General features: G+C 44.2%; 1 non-coding gene across 1 annotated transcript; it reads left to right on the forward strand.

Annotated features, from left to right (window-relative positions):
* Positions 1-3,483: 3,483 nt before the first annotated feature.
* Positions 3,484-3,556, forward strand: Trnav-uac (transfer RNA valine (anticodon UAC)). Its single transcript has one exon. It is a non-coding gene; the product is annotated as a tRNA-Val (tRNA).
* The last annotated feature ends 7,755 nt before the right edge of the window (positions 3,557-11,311 follow it).

Genomic DNA, 11,311 nt, shown 5'->3' on the forward strand with positions numbered 1-11,311 from the left:
CACCACCCTTAGAAGCAACTGGTGTCGATCCAATGAAAGGCATTATCGAAGTCGATTGATACAGTGCTACGTCGAGGAGGCAGGACGTGTCGAGCACGATGAGATCCCAGCATCCGCCTGTGGCAGTTTCTACACACATGACCGTAAATTAAGGATAGTTGCAGAATGTGGTGCCACATAATGTGGCACTACACAAAACTGGCGCTAATAGCACAGGGAACACGCGCGACACAGATCTGTGAGTCCACGGTATTGGTTGAGAAAACAGTCCCGAAACACATGTGCTACAAAACGCCACTGTTTCCTGCGCATGTACTCAGACGTCAATATGGGATATGATCACCATGCACAAGTACACAGGCCGCACAGCGGGTTGGCGTATTCTGGATAAGGTGGTCGAGCAGCTGTTAAGGTACAGCCTCCCATTCTTGCACCAATGACTGTCGGAGCTGCTGAAATGACGTAGGCGTTTGAAGATGTGCAGCTATACGTCGACCGAGAGCATCCCAGACGTGCTCAGTGTGGTTTAGGTCTGGAGAACGGGCAGGCCACTCCATTCGCCTGATGTCTTCTGTTTCAAGGTATTCCTCCACGGTGGCAGCTCAGTCGGGCCGTGCGTTCTCATCCATCAGGAGGAAGGTGGGACCCACTGCACTCCTGAAAAGACGGACGGACTGGTGCAAAATCACGTCACGATACACCTCACCTGTCACAGTTCCTCTGTGAAAGACATGCAGGGGTGTACGTGCACCAATCATAATCCCACCCTACACCATCAAACCACGACGTCCATACAGTTCCCTTTCAAGAACATTAAGGGGTTGGTATCTGGTTCCTGGTTGACACCAGATGAAAACCCGGCGAGAATCACTGTTCAGACTATACTTGCACTCGTCTTTGAGCATAACCTGGGACCACTGTTCCAATGGCCATTTACAGTGTTCTTGACACGAGGCTTTACGGGCTTTCCTGTGACTAGGGGTCAGTGGAATGCACCTTGCAGGTCTCTGGGCAAATAAACCATGTCTGTTCAGTCGCTTGTAGACAGTATATCTGAAGACAACTGTTCCAGTGGCTGCGGTAAGGTCCCGAGCAAGGCTACCTGCAGTACTCAGTAGTTGTCTGCGGGCACTGACGGTGAGAGATCGGCCTTCTTGTGGTGTTGTACGCTGTGGACGTCCCGTACTGTAGCGCCTGGACACGTTTCCTGTCTGCTGGAATCATTGCCGTACTCATTCGGTCACACTTTGAGGCACACGGAGGGCTCATGCTACGACCTGCTGTGTTTGACTAGACTTCTGTCGCCCTAGTATTCTACCCCTCATAACGTCATCAATACGTGTTCTTCCAGCCATTCTCAACACACAGGCACCATTAGAACGTCTGAAAACGTCTGCACCGTACTCTGACATGCACCAACACGCCTCTGCATATGTAGACTGCTGACAGTGCCAAAGTGCGTCGACCGGGGGTCAGATGCACCGCATGGTCCTACCCCGAGGTGATTTATGCCCGCAAACCGCTCACCAGAGCGTTGTTTCACCATGTATCAGCGTTATCCTTAATTTATGAGCATGAGTGTAGGTTGGCGCCCCGCTTGTGTAACATCTGGTCCGTTGAAAGGATTGAGTCAGTACTGTGTGTGTGTGTGTGTGTGTGTGTGTGTGTGTGTGTGTGTGTGTGTGTGTGTGTGTCACCAGTAGGCGCGCGTAGATCTTATAGTCCGCATTGAGAAGAGTAAGTGGGAGAAAGTTTGTGGTCTCAGTGTCCGGACGGTTTATGTAGCGCAATTAAAATACCGGCCACCAAGGCCGTTGGCACGTGGAAGTTGTGTGTGAGCGGCTCCTGGAACATGTCGTTCCTCCGCTGGATCGTCAGTTCGCGGAACGCCCAGTAGAATTCAACCGGAAGGCCGTCGGGACCCTGCGATTTGTTCGTCTATCACCTCATCCGTAGTAATTGCCGGCACCAAGGATGCTGTCACTGTAGCTTCGAGAGTACGTGTGACGTATTGGAGAGTGTCCTCAGATGCCGCATCGTCCGCGGTTCAGTTCTAAAACTGACGATAATGGTCAGGAAGGTTTGATACCTGAGTACTGACGTTGCTACAGTCTTGCTCGAGGAGGCTGCTGATAAACTGTTGTTGACGACGACGACGACCAGACCTATGGAGGATAGGTGTTTCCACAGGAGCGATATCCCCTTCGGCGTGAGCGCACCACCGTACTCTGTAACGAAAGGTGCTTGGCTACAATGTGTTGTCGTCCTCTGTGCGTTTCAGGCGATTGGCGTTGGTTGTCAAGTCCCCGCAGCATGGTGTAGTAAAAATTTGTGGTGTGCGGTGCCACACAGCCGATTCTTTCCCGCACTGGACCAACTCTCTCGTGATGATTGGTTTGGCGCAGTTGAGCCATGACATCAGTGGGAAAGTGCGTTCACAGGAAGTCTCCACTGCTGCAACGCGCCTTCGACAGATTTGATCCTGGAGGGTGGAAGTGTCAAACTTCCATGCACGCCCCCCCCCCCCCCCCCCCCGCCCCTGGCTGCGCCAACCTGACTGTGGTGGAAGTAGTAGGGAGTTGACGAGAGTGCAGTGGTCGGGAAAGACGAGAAGCCATTTTTCCTAGGCGAGAATTCCGGACTGGAGGGTGTCGGAGACATGCGATGTATCCTGCTTGCAGAATGCCCGGGGGCGCCGCCATGGATCTTCTCCCGTGCGTCAATGAGTTGGAGACCTTGCATCATTGAACGGTAGACTGGACACGATGAGTAGCCGGGATGTTGATCTTTCGGATGAAATATGCAAATCGCTTCCAACTATAGTGTGTTCAAAACGGCCAAAGAATAGGTGGTGGTGTCTACAGAGTAAAAAACAGACTATAACGCCGGTTGGATATGCCGACAGAGCGTATAGGTTGGTAATATGCATTCCGAATACAGAAATGGCCATGCCGCTTGCGGATGGGAGTATCGTCATGTCTATTCCTGGTAGCTCGTCTCGGATGTAGACTGCCACACCACATCCGGCCTGATCACCAACAGAGTGATACAATTTGCATCCATAAATTTCCAGAATCGTCGCAGCAGGCGCCTTATTGCAATAGGGCAACGTCGGCACCTGATGCGCGAATCATGTCTCGGAGCAATCTTAGCTTCACCGTAATGCGCATCACCACTGAGCCCAGGCTCCTTGCGGTTAATGAAGTGATTGCTTTTGGTGACATCATTTGCAATAGCGACTGCGCGAATTGACGGTACCTCGTACGGAAAGAAAGAGTAGCTGATGCTACTGAGGACTCGGCCGTGAGCATTTCCGACGACTTCCTGGGCTCTTACTCGTGATGGCATTCAGACATGCAAGGGTGCTGTCGATTGTTGCATACGAATGCGAAATATCTGCATTGTGCGTTTCCGCAAATTGATTTTTACGCCAAAATTGCGATCATCCTAAAAGTTGTCAGATGTGCAGCGCTGAGCATAGCAGTTTCCGTGGTCTAGCGGGTATCACGTCTGCCTTACACGCAGAAGATGCCCGGTTCGATTCCGGGCGGAAACACTTTTTCGTCGCACTGAACAAGACACTTCCTACAATCTCTACTGTAATCATTTAAATCAGTTTCAAACGTCCCACCACCAGGGTGCAGGTAGCTCAAATGATACGTGAAATTCTCTCAGAACTGGCTACTTGGTTTTTGTGCTTGCTTGGAGGGCTGGAAATGCGCGAAACAGCCTCCGACATGCCGATAGTTGCCACACGTTTGCACAAGGGATCGTCCGGGATTCGAACCCTGGACCTCCTGCACCCGAAGCAGGAATCATACCCCTAGACCAACGAGTTTGTTCGTAGCGGCTGAGCACTGCACATGGCTGACGCCTCGGTTGTTGGTATCACCGATCACCGTGTAGGGCTGCTGCTCACCCAGCTTTCTCCCTGGCTGTTGCGGTTTGATTGTTTTCATCGATATCTTTCACTACAGCAACTTAACTGTGGCCACTCTGTATGCTTGTCGCGGGGTCGCCGAAAGTTGATATACCGTCGCCGAGAGAGGACCTGAGTTTGTTCAATGGGTGACATTACCCCACCCCACCTGACTGTGTAATGTTGTTGCATTAATTTGAGGTGAAGCGGTGCTGATGTTCAAGACCATAAAAGCTGTGAGCTGTCTGGGGAAGTTAACCTTGCACTACTGAGCAACTGTTTCACCACGTATCCAGTCTAGCTTACCAAATTGCCAACCAGACTTACATTAATTATAATCTTTCAATAATCATACGAAAACCGGTGATATATATATATATATATATATATATATATATATATATATATATATATATAAAGAGAATTTAAATAAAAAGAAATAAATCAGTTTATATTTAGAAATGTATTGTAACATTGATCATTCAAATTTCAGCGTATTAAAATTGATTCATAACTAAGCTGGTGCCTTATTTAGGATTGTGAAAATGTGAGTTTGTAGTCTTACGGAACACATCAAATATGGAGCCAAGATTGGGAGACTGCATACGACACTGCATTCATAAAATAACACACGAAGAACGTTGAAACATATGCAAGTGGAAATTAACCACAACCAACCGATTCAATTTTCACCCAAAGAAGTTACGTCCGTAGCGCAATCCTGTCAGTCATGTAATTACCACATACTGGTATACTAAATTTATACTAACTCTCTGTGAAATCTTCGCGAAAAGAATAGCTGAGGGCTACTTTGATTATTACACCACATGCTTCACGTGGTCAACTTGGTTTACACAAAGAGTGTAACTCCACAATAATTCTGATAATTAAAATAAATTAGATCGAAAAGCAATTGACAAAAGAAAAACCTTGAACTGGTTACTATCGTCTTACTATTAACCTGATGGGTGAAACAATTGTATAAGCACGTGGTACTGGTGTCACAAAGTACACCCCGCGTGGGTTAAACATCAAGAAAAGTTGCTATATTGAAAAACATTGTTAAGACGGGACGTTATAATCTCAGGCACATTCGCAGTTAAGATTGATGATCTTAGTTAGTTACTGATCAACACGTGGTTCCACTTTACTCACAAAGTAGTGACTAAGTAACTACTGGAAGATATTCTGAACTTTACACTCTAAATACACTGCGTTGCAATTTAAGATAACATTAGATATTTTAGAGCTAAACCTGAAATAAAGGTGATTGAATTTTCAGTTAGGCTGAACTTAAGAAATCCATTGTCCTACGGACTTACCAGACACGCGCTTAGCCGGAGATCTTACCACTTCAGACGCTCACTGCGGACAGACTGACCTGGGCTCCTACCAAGGGTGCTTCCGTATACAAAACGGAAGTGACCAGAGAGGCAGCTTCCTATACCAACATGACAAGGGACGGACAGGACCATACTAAGAATAGAAACCTCTTTGCTTTTAGAAAGCGTAGCTACCTGTTCGACGTTGTTCCTACTGTTCTCTAGCAGACAGGCTTGTCTGCTACCATCCAGCATGCAACTAGAAATACATTTGCTCATTCATCCTCTCACACAGAAGGGAAGGGGGATGACAGTATCTTATCATATACGGTATATAAAAGAAAGCGGATGTAGGTTCCGTGTGAGATACTGTGGCATGAATTACATATAAACTGTGTTTTAAAGTGTAGTGGTGTGACAGATCGTTCTTGATTATGTGTAAAAGTAGGGCGTTCCGCTGCTCAGTCTCCTCCCAGATAGAATCAGAAACACCACAGTAAATTTAGAAGAGGAATTTATGCCGTAAATGATAACAGATTTCAGAAATTAACACGAAAGGAATCCAACAGAGACGTTTCAACTGCAGGGGGGGGGGGGGGGCACACTTGTAAGTCATAGATGCGTGGAGCTAATTGCGTGCGTCGACCCAAGTGGGATCGCCGACGCATCGTCCTTTTCCTCTTCCCATGTCATTGTGGGGCGGGGGTGTTCGGTGTACGTACGGTCTTCCCCTGTGAGGGAGTGGTCGTACGATGCTGGCGGGGAGGCAACTGTCTCCATCCGCGCTTCGTTCATTACGCCGTCCACAGAGGGCACTGGCGCTGGGGTGACGGTTGGGCAAGGCAGTCCGTCACTGTTACTGCCACCGTCAACCGACATCGGGAGGTGAGCGTCGTCGGCACGTGTAACGTCATCCTCGTGCATGGTATTGTCACAGGTTGTTGGTATCGACGTGCACCTCTGCTTGCAAACACGTCTTTCCGCGTCGGACGACGGCAGCGAGTCGAGCTATCCGGGTTCCATAGCTTCTGTCGGCACCACAGGCGGGCCAAGTGCGCACACGATGGCGACGCCTGTCGTATTGTTAGGCGAAGGCAGATGCTGTGTGGCGGCCTCCCTGTCTATTTGTCCCGTCGCTTCGTCCAAAGTGTCGTTTTGTGATGGCTGTTGCGGGTTGGGGTAGATTAGAGAGCCCGTATGGGGAGAGAGTGGCCAACCGGACGATACGGCGGCCATTTTTCTGCCAAACTGCGGACAGGACTTTTGAATGGCCAGTAGTGGAGTACACACTCACCGAATCAAAAGCACAAGACAATATGGCGAATCACTCTTTAAATGCCTTCCTCTACAGCTATAATATACTCATAGTAGCCTACTAAGTACACCACAGGAAAATTTGATACAGTGGCTGTAAAAATTATTCGTTACTTGCATTTATCTTCTTTAAAGTTCGTTTACTGGACATATTGCAATAAAAGTAACGTAAATAAAAATATATAGTGTATAGCATTTGTTTTGTATCGGAAGTGCATAAGGCTAAACGTACCTGTATTACGTCAGATGAATGAAAGTCGTAAGCAGTTGTTTAGTAGTAGTAGTAGTAGTAGTAGTAGTAGTAGTTTTATTCATCCGTAGATCTCGTTTTACAAGGATATAGGACATGTCAAAGTATTTACAAGCTTAGATCAATTTACAATAAGCTAATTCGTATACACATATATTTACAGACTTCTAGTTAGAGACAATCATTAGATTTTACTCCTGGTATACAATAATTTATTTACAAATAACTCATTAAATAATGTAATGCCACACACACACACACACACACACACACACACACACAGGTGATCCTTGGGCCATTTTCTGTACTGCAAGTTCCCATTTGCTATCCTGAAAAACTGAGTCAGCATCCCTTCATAATGAGTGAGATGTTGAGCTCAGAAAGAGGAAGAGGTGTTAGTATTGTGCTATGCATAGCTTGAGGGGAGAGTGTCTCTAGAAAGGAAAAAAGAAGAAAAATAATAAAGTGAAGGTGTTATGTGGAATATTGGATGTTTTATAATCATCATTATTATTATTATTTGTTTGTATAACATTTTTTTTATCAAACCCCTACTCTGCTTTATCTAAGTAATCCTTCAATGTATAAAATGTATTGCATAACAGGTACTTTTTAGCTGCCTTCTTAAATAAGTGTATTTTTGAAATTTATTTAATCTCTTTTGGTAATTTATTGTACAGTTTTATTCCTTGGTAGAAAATGCTGTTTTGAGTTTTATGTTTATTTTTCTTGGTAAATGTAAGTTGAGTCTATCTCTTGTTGCATGGTCATGGACAGAGCTGTTTGTGCAGTAATTGCCAATGTTAATTTTGATGTGTACAACTGACTGGTAAATGTGTTCACATGGAGCAGTTAAAATTCCCAGTGTTTTGAACAGATCTTTACAATGAGCTCGACTACTATTTCTGGTTATTATTCTTATGGCTCTTTTCTGGAGTTTGAAAATTGTGTTCATATTTTGTGGATTTGTTCCCCAAAAAAGAATGCCATAGCTAAGAATTGAGTGTACATATGAATAATATGTAACTAAAAGACACTGCATGTTACACACAGATGATAGAATTCTAAGGGCATAACATGCTGATGACATTCTGTTTGCAAGTACCTTTGTGTGTTCGCACCACTTCAGCTGAGAGTCAATATTCATTCCTAGAAATTTTGCATTTGTTACACAGTCTATAGAGGTGCCATCTACATTTCATTTAACATTGTCATTTTTCCTCTTCAAACTGAAGTTCATGGCATTAGTTTTCTTTATGTTTAATGTCAATTTGTTGCTTATTGACCAATCGTAAACTTCCTTGAGAGTTTCATTTGCTTTCTCGGTAAGGAGTTCTCTTGTTCTCTCAGTGACTATAATATTGCTGTCATCAGCGAAGAGAATTTTCTCACCATGAGTAACACTACTGGGAAAGTCATTGATGTATATCAGGAATAGTATTGGTCCTAATATGCTACCTTGTGGAACCCCTATATTAATATGTTTTGGTTCTGATAAGTATTTTACTAAATGTTTAGATCTATTTGAAGTATGTGTTATCTCTACTCTTTGTACCCTATCTGTTAGGTATGATCGAAACCAGTCATTAGCTACCCCTCTTATTCCTAATGCTTCTAATTTATTTAATAGAATCTTGTGGTCGACTGTATCAAAAGCCTTAGAAAGATCCAAAAATATGCCTGTGACACACTCATCTTTATCAAGAGCATTAAGTACAACTTTTGTGAATTCTACTATGGCTGACTCCGTATTTTTGCCACTTTGAAAACCAAACTGTGATTTGCTTAAAAGATTGTATTTATTCAGATAATTCATTAATCTGTCTTTCATAATTGCTTCTATTATTTTTAAGAATGCTGACAGCAGGGAAATGGGCCGGTAATTTTCTATGTCTTCTGCATTACCTTTCTTAAGCAAAGGTACAACTCTTGCCTGTTTAAGCTGCTCTGGAAATGTCCCTGATGTGAAGGATTCATTTATTATATTTGTTAATGGGCCTTGTATAATCCCTATGCATTGTTTCAGTACACACATTGGTACATCATCTAAGCCTTCTGACTTTTATTTTTTAGCTTTTGAACAGTTTTATTGACTTCATTCTCTGTGGTTGGAAGTAACATCATTGTATCTAGTGCAACAATTTTTGCAGGTGTTATATTTGTTTTGGGGAAGTTTTGCTGTAACTTCTCTGCAATACTTGAAAAATGCTCGTTTACATAGTTTGCTAAGTGTTGTGGATCATTTATTACCTTTCCTTGCGACATGCAAAAAGTGTGAGACGTATTAGTACTTCTTGTCACGTCTTCAAACGTTTTACATGTCAAAAGTAAACAACTGCTTACTGAATACCTCTTGTAGATAACAAACGAAAAATATTACAAAAATCAGGTAATGTTAAATGTAGGCTACTGTAATAACGACCAAATAAAACAAGAAAACTACCGTATCCCTTCTACCCCACAGTAAGTAGGCCTATTAAAAACAGTCTTCAAGAGTACCTACAATTATTTACTACGAATAACGTTTCAGCAACCACGGCAACTGCGGAAAACGTGCTTACAAATGGCCTGCGTCAACAGTCAGGCAATAATACTGAAACCAAAATAATGCCTAGTGTTCTGATTCGGAACGAAATAAAGTTTGACGCTATAAAGTCGAATGAGAATGCACAATTATTACAGGAACTTAGTTTCCAGCAAGGACTGTCAGATATTGGCTTCAGAAAAGCTTGTGATGCTACCAGTATGCACGAACTGTTAAGGAAATCACCAAACGCTTCATTATTTCAATTCTTATTTAAGATCGCAGACACTAATTACGTACTAAAATCGATATACAAGTAAATCGAACATACATGCACAACGCATAACAAGTCTCTCAATAATTCAAATACCTTTTAATCATTTCCAAAAGTCCTCTCAACTTCAATTCAACTCAAAAGCACGGCGAACATGGGAAGCGCGAGAGACGTTTGGCACAAAAATGGCGCCAAAGCTAATCAACCAATCACGGGCAACTTCACATATGGCCGCTCCCTCTGTATACAGGCTCCCTAGGGTGGATAAGCGGCAATCTTCGAGAGACAGTGGCAGTAAGCGCCGCTGCATATGTCACCGGCAGAGTAGTCGGGTTGGGTAGGAGCGTCACGCCCACAGGTGATTACTGCGCGATCCGTCGCTGTATACATTTCGACCAAAGATTTCCTCCTTCACCGCATACCGAGCACATGCGGGGTTGGCCATCGTACACGATAATGGCTGTGCAGGCACCGGTACGGAGGGAGGACAGCACGTGGCAACAGAGGTCGATGGTCGATGCGCACTTATCGGACAGGATATGTCTTGAACTGTGCCCATTTCTCGGTTACATGGTCGTGGACCGTGCTGTAGGGCGGAGGGCGGCTACCACAGCTCCAGTAGGTAGTTCAAAAGGCAACTCGAGAACTCTTAATTGTTAGGACGTCCAAACCCGCGTGATTGACTGTCAGTGCCTAAGTTACTATCTGAGGGACAGAAGTGGAGTCCGCGACTTGTGTCCCTGGTGATATTGTCGTACGATCTTCAAGTACACTGTGCTGCTGACGATGAAAATATGTCAGCATATGATTTCCGATGCTGGTATCTTCGCCTCGTCTCTTAAGGAACGTTCCACACAAAGTGCTTTGAGTCGCACAGAGTCGGGACAAAAGGTGAATCGTAGCGTTGCTTTACGATATTGGTTCGCAATGTCGTTTTGCTAGTACAGCCGGCGGGCGTGTAACGACCGATATATATCCCAACGCGGGCGAGCGTTGCCTCGTGCGTGGAATAGAGGCGTGCGTCCGCACTGTAGCCCTGCCAAAAACAGACTTGTTTACTCGTCCAGCTTGCATGCTAGCACCCGCACAAAGTAAATAAACACGCCTAAAATTTTCAAACTCGCTTTTTTCGAAAATGGTTCAGAGTTGCATGTTCCTATTCAGATACGTTGAACTCTAACTCTAACTTAATTATATAATGAAAATAATTTTAGTAGGTGTGTGTCCGGTTACAAAGTCTCGTAACCGGTTGGTCCTGAGTAGTATTAGCACGCAATATGACTGCATAAAATAACAATAAAGAATGAGAGGAAATTTCCGTTAACACAATTCATTAATTAAGTCCCCTGCAACTATAAAAGCTACGAAACAACAAAGCACAAGTGTAACTGTTCTGTGTGTGGTAGTGTAACTCAACGTAAATGTATCTGACACGGTTCTTCCTCGATACGACAAGAAATTTTAAACACCATTTACAATGAACCAATTGAAAAACCAGAAATACTATAATTGCACATAGCAACCAGAATTAAAAGTCTAATACATAAACACGAGCCAGATGCTTCGTTGACTGAACCTGTGACCAAGATGCATTATTATTAAGGAGATCTGAAATTAATAAACATATTGTTACCTCCATATACACTCCTAGAAATGGAAAAAAGAACACATGACACCGGTGTGTCAGACCCACCATACTTGCTCCGGA

This window comes from Schistocerca gregaria, chromosome 8 (genome assembly GCF_023897955.1).
Source record: "Schistocerca gregaria isolate iqSchGreg1 chromosome 8, iqSchGreg1.2, whole genome shotgun sequence".
Taxonomy (NCBI): domain Eukaryota; kingdom Metazoa; phylum Arthropoda; class Insecta; order Orthoptera; family Acrididae; genus Schistocerca; species Schistocerca gregaria.